This window comes from Trichomycterus rosablanca, chromosome 10 (genome assembly GCF_030014385.1).
Source record: "Trichomycterus rosablanca isolate fTriRos1 chromosome 10, fTriRos1.hap1, whole genome shotgun sequence".
Classification (NCBI taxonomy): Eukaryota; Metazoa; Chordata; class Actinopteri; order Siluriformes; family Trichomycteridae; genus Trichomycterus; species Trichomycterus rosablanca.
Window position 1 is genome coordinate 11,597,396 of NC_085997.1, and position 6,510 is coordinate 11,603,905.

At 38.7% G+C, this 6,510-nt stretch overlaps 1 protein-coding gene across 1 annotated transcript in view; it reads left to right on the top strand.

The window, feature by feature from the left end:
* The window catches only part of ca10a (carbonic anhydrase Xa), a 368,721-nt gene extending 363,327 nt beyond the window's left edge, over nt 1-5,394 (top strand). Inside the window, exon 12 of the mRNA XM_063003919.1 lies at nt 5,237-5,394. The gene's annotated coding sequence lies outside the window, so the exon portion shown is untranslated. The remainder of the gene's footprint in view (nt 1-5,236) is intronic.
* The last annotated feature ends 1,116 nt before the right edge of the window (nt 5,395-6,510 follow it).

Here is a 6,510-nt window from a genome sequence, read left to right on the forward strand (position 1 = left end):
CTGCTCCTTTGTGCAGTGGGGATGCCTATTTCAGAACAAACCCTCAGAAACATATTTGAAGGAGGTGGCTTGAGGGTCTAACATCCTCTAGTGGGACCTGTGCTCACAGCCTAGCACTGTGCAGCATGATTGGCATTTGCCAGTGAGCACCAGAATTGGCAGGTGTGCCATTGGCTCCCCGTTCTCCTCACAGGTGAGAGCAGGTTTACATGACAGACTTGAATGAGTGGTGAAAGTTATGCTGCATGCAACATCATCCAGCATGACCAGTGGGTCAGTGAAGGTCTGAAGAGGTATGTCCTTGGCGGGTCACACAAACCTCCACATGATAGACAAAAGTTTACCGACTGTTTTTGAGAACCAGGATGAAATGTCACTGTCAAATCCTACACTGGTGCAGTGGGCCCTGGGTTCCTCCTGTTGCAGGACAACACCATTCCTATGTGCCCAGAGTGTGTGGTCAGTTCCTGGATGAAGAAAGCACTGATGCCACTGACTGACCCTCATATTCCCCATACCCAAATCTAATTGAGAACTTGTGGGGCGTTAAATATAAGCGCACCCAATCTTGCCAAATAGCGCCACAGACTGTCTAAGAGCTCACTGATTCCCTGATCAAGGTCTGGGAGGAGATCCCTCAGAGCACCCTCCACCATATCATCAGAAGCATGCACACATTCATGTAAATTGGATAATTATGTTATTTCAATGTTTTATTTTGATTTTCAATGTGATTTTGAATCTAACCCTCAATAGGATGATTTTGATTTTGGTCACTGTCCATTTTTTCAGCTCCACTTACCATATAGAAGCACTTTGTAGTTCTACAATTACTGACTGTAGTCCATCTGTTTCTCTGCATGCTTTTTTAGCCTGCTTTCATGCTGTTCCTCAATGATCAGGACCACCACAGAGCAGGTATTATTTAGGTGGTGGATCATTCTCAGCACTGCAGTGACAATGACATGGTGGTGGTGTGGATCAGACAGAGTTTTTAAATACCGTGTCCACTCACTGTCCACTCTATTAGACACTACTATTAGACACTAGTTGGTCCACCTTGTAGATGTAAAGTCAGAGACGATCGCTTATCTAGTGCTGCTGTTTGATTTGGTAATCTTCTAGACCTTCATCAGTGGTCACAGGACGCTGCCCAGAGGGTGCTGTCGGCTGGATATTTTTGGTTGGTGAACTATTCTCAGTCCAGCAGTGACAGTGAGGTGTTAAACACCTTCATCAGCGCTGCTGTGTCTGATCCACTCATACCAGCACAACACACACTAACACACCACCACCATGTCAGTGTCACTGCAGTGCTGAGTGAATGATCCACCACCCAAATAATACCTGCTCTGTAGTGGTCCTGGGTGAGTCCTGACCATTAAAGAACAGCATGAAAGGGGGCTAACAAAGCACGCAGTGAAACAGTAATTGTAGAACTACAAAGTGCTTCTATATGGTAAGTGGAGCTGATAAAATGGACAGTGAGTGTAGAAACAAGGAGGTGATTTTAATGTTATGGCTGATTGGTGTATACATATATATATATATATATATATATATATATATATATATATATATATATATATATATATATATATATATATATATATACTGTATATATATATATACTGTATATATATATAGTCAAGTTCAATATTTTGTTAATCGAGATCTGATAAGTGTTCCCCTGATAAGTGTTCCCCTTATTTTTAACACAGCGCACATTCTGTATGTCTACTATTGGGTTTTATATCCCTTAGCTGCCTTTATTTCATTTGCCTGCATTTTAAAAGATGTTGTTAGATTGCTGACCCCTCTGCAGAACTGGAGTTTAACCAATTTTTGTTTTTTTTACTTGCACAGAGCTTTTTAGAACAGTCCACCTATTTTTGGTAGGGTTGCAGTCAGGTCTTTTTTAAAGAGATGACATTCAGCAGACCAAAAGTGACCTACAATGGTGACCAATTACTTGTTATTGTACCAGCAATTGATGATTAACTTGGTGGTGTAGCTTATTGGAACACCCAGTTGCGTGGATTGTACATGTGGATGTTAATGGTGTTTTCCTGACCCTTCTGAATATGTTTGTATAAATGACCTTAGGACCTAAAGTTGCTTAGAAGTGGCTCCAAGTTTTTGAATTAATTACTCATTTACTTAAAAAAAATCATTTTAAACTACAGTGTATCACAAAAGTGAGTACACCCCTCACATTTCTGCAGATATTTAAGTATATCTTTTCATGGGACAACACTGACAAAATGACACTTTGACACAATGAAAAGTAGTCTGTGTGCAGCTTATATAACAGTGTAAATTTATTCTTCCCTCAAAATAACTCAATATACAGCCATTAATGTCTAAACCACCGGCAACAAAAGTGAGTACACCCCTTAGTGAAAGTTCCTGAAGTGTCAATATTTTGTGTGGCCACCATTATTTCCCAGAACTGCCTTAACTCTCCTGGGCATGGAGTTTACCAGAGCTTCACAGGTTGCCACTGGAATGCTTTTCCACTCCTCCATGACGACATCACGGAGCTGGCGGATATTCGAGACTTTGCACTCCTTCACCTTCCGCTTGAGGATGCCCCAAAGATGTTCTATTGGGTTTAGGTCTGGAGACATGCTTGGCCAGTCCATCACCTTTACCCTCAGCCTCTTCAATAAAGCAGTGGTCGTCTTAGAGGTGTGTTTGGGGTCATTATCATGCTGGAACACTGCCCTGCGACCCAGTTTCCGGAGGGAGGGGATCATGCTCTGCTTCAGTATTTCACAGTACATATTGGAGTTCATGTGTCCCTCAATGAAATGTAACTCCCCAACACCTGCTGCACCCATGCTGCCCCAGACCATGACATTCCCACCACCATGCTTGACTGTAGGCATGACACACTTATCTTTGTACTCCTCACCTGATTGCCGCCACACATGCTTGAGACCATCTGAACCAAACAAATTAATCTTGGTCTCATCAGACCATAGGACATGGTTTCAGTAATCCATGTCCTTTGTTGACATGTCTTCAGCAAACTGTTTGCGGGCTTTCTTGTGTAGAGACTTCAGAAGAGGCTTCCTTCTGGGGTGACAGCCATGTAGACCAATTTGATGTAGTGTGCGGCGTATGGTCTGAGCACTGACAGGCTGACCCCCCACCTTTTCAATCTCTGCAGCAATGCTGACAGCACTCCTGCGCCTATCTTTCAAAGACAGCAGTTGGATGTGACGCTGAGCACGTGCACTCAGCTTCTTTGGACGACCAACGCGAGGTCTCTTCTGAGTGGACCCTGCTCTTTTAAAACGCTGGATGATCTTGGCCACTGTGCTGCAGCTCAGTTTCAGGGTGTTGGCAATCTTCTTGTAGCGCAACAATTCGTCTTTTAAGATCCTCAGAGAGTTCTTTGCCATGAGGTGCCATGTTGGAACTTTCAGTGACCAGTATGAGAGAGTGTGAGAGCTGTACTACTAAATTGAACACACCTGCTCCCTATGCACACCTGAGACCTAGTAACACTAACAAATCACATGACATTTTGGATGGAAAATGACAAGCAGTGCTCAATTTGGACATTTAGGGGTGTAGTCTCTTAGGGGTGTACTCACTTTTGTTGCTGGTGGTTTAGACATTAATGGCTGTATATTGAGTTATTTTGAGGGAAGAATAAATGTACACTGTTATATAAGCTGCACACAGACTACTTTTCATTGTGTCAAAGTGTCATTTTGTCAGTGTTGTCCCATGAAAAGATATAATTAAATATCTGCAGAAATGTGAGGGGTGTACTCACTTTTGTGATACACTGTATGTTTGGCTAAACTCTTAATAAAATGAATACAATATACAAATAGGCGCTCGGGTGTTGCATCAGTCTATTACACTAGCCCACCAATGCTGAGGTGCTATCGGCCTGCTGGGCACTTAGACATACTGGCTATGTTTTAGTGAAGAATAGATAAATGACTGAGATGTGCCGCCCTGTTCAGGGTGTTCCTCCCTTGTGCCCATTGTTTCCAGGTACACTAGACCACTGCAAACTGACAAGGATAAAGCGGTGGATCAAAATGACATGAAAAATTAACAATACAGTGGAACCTTGTAACTCATCGTCCCCTAAACTCAAAATCTTTGCAACTCAACACCCTTCGTTGAGAAATTTGTACCCTTAAACTCAACGTTTTCCTTAAACTCAACATATGTGTGACTACTGCTTTGCTCAGTGCTTGTCTTGAGCGGTGCGGTAAAACATCATGCGAACATGAGATGAATCTGCATTTGTGTAGAATAATTGTCAAATTTACTCTGAAAGCTTCACATGTATATGTGTTCAGCTGGATTTTCCTCCTGTTTCATTTAGAATCAGCTTTTCCGAAAGAGTCTAAAACACTTATCATTAAAAAAAAATAATGTAACTTAATGTATTAAAAGAACAACATAGAAACACTAAACCTCTTTTAATTATTGCTGCTTAGTTGTTCTCTCCACTAATTAAGAAGCATAAGAAAACAATAAAGAAGGAAAGGTAAAGTGCAGGTTTTGTTGTATTTTTGATTGATTTTTAACTGTTTTTTAATTGTATTTCAGTGTTTTTTATATTGTACTTGTGTTATTTTCAGTGTATAAGTGTCAAAAACAACCCCATTATTTTACATTAGCCTAAAATATATGCAGTTCCACAGGACCATGGAACACATTAACAGGTTTCCAAAACATCCTTATGGGAAAAAATACCTTAAAACTCTTAAAACGTCTTTTAAACTCAACACCACTTCCAGAACCAATTGACATTGAGTTGCAAGGTACCACTGTATTTTAATATAACAAAGCTTGTTTTTAAAACAATTATTTTATTTCATAAGTATGTCAAACAGACACTTCAGTGGCACAGTTACGGAATTCAAACCCTAGATTCCAGTGGTGCTATGAGCTGGTTCGGTATCTACTGTACATACAGACATGATTGGCTATGTCTGATGGATTGCCATCATGTCTGTTACTGCATTGCACCCAGTGATTTTGATGAAAGCTAGACCCACCGTAAACCTGACCATGATTAAGAGGTGATAAAACATGATAATTAAATAAAAATGATTCAGATCTGATGATTATTAGCATGAAATGATCATATGCAACACCTTCTGCAGGTTTAATCTCTTCTAAGTAAGATAATATAAACTTGTTGCTGGTGTTTTTTTAGTCATGTGTAATTAAATTAAATTTTCTTTCTTTTCTGCAGTGAATGAATGGCTGCTCAAATGAATCTATTCATGGATAATATACTAAATAAAAATGGAAGGACTATGGTAAAGAACTGGAACATGGTAGAGACTCTGGATTGCATCACATTTGTCCTGCCAGATTTTCATGACATTAAACAAAAAAGAAAAAAGAAAATTAAGCAAAAAGAGACTTTGCACACTTAGCAAAGAGACTCAGTTTCATACATTAACTCAAAACCCGTGAAATATAAATAGGTTTTGATACTTTTTTGGTGAAAAAAAAAAAAACATCGAAACGTACAAAATTTGAAATATTTATTTAATAGTCACTTCACGATGGAATTAAAAATGTCTTTTTAACCTTTGTATATATGGATACCTTATTGTAAAGCATTCAGGAATAAGATGGATACTGAGTGTGAAAATGGAAGCATCCTCGACTCATAACTGATTTACTGATCATAATTCTGTACACAATGAAGAGGACAACAGGACGACTGTGTCTCCTTCACAACAGAAATCACGCTAAAGAAAAAACGATCAAAGTCGTCTGTGAACAATGAGGCCTCTGGCATTGTAAATATAATTATTCTTGCTGAATATGTAAAGATACAAATAAAAAAATAATCATAATATATCAGATGGAAAAATATTGAAATTATTGAAAGTTGAATATTTTATGCTTGGCACAACTGAATTTCTGAGGCAGAGCTGATGTCTTTTTCTGTTTTATTGTTTACAATGGTCATACACTGTGTTTGTTTAATGTTATCAGCCCAATAAATGTGTTTGGAATGTCTATTCTGTGTCTATGTTTTACTGTCCTAAACCATGTTTGGTGCTGTATACGATGTTTGGTACTTTCATCTGTTAGGAAAAAAAGAGAGAACTGAATGTTTATGACAACATTTTCATGGAATCCTTTTTTATTTTCAATAAAAAAAATCCAAACCACTGAAAGCCAAAAGATCTGTGATCCCATGGTAATCATACAAAATGTCTTTATGATTATTTAATGTCAGGTGTTAATAACATAAAATAAATGATCTGAGCAAATAAGATTTTTTTTATTTTTAATTCAAAACCTAAGTAACCCTAAGTATCTGTAATGTTTCTCTGATATGTAACATGTATTTACAGCCAATTCCATACATTTATTAGATATTATATTTTAACGAAATAGTGTATGCAGTTTATTAATTAGTTATTTATCTTATTATCTTTATTACTGACTAGTCTCCCAGTTCCTGCTGCCGAAAAACATCCCCACAGCATGATGCTGCCACCACCA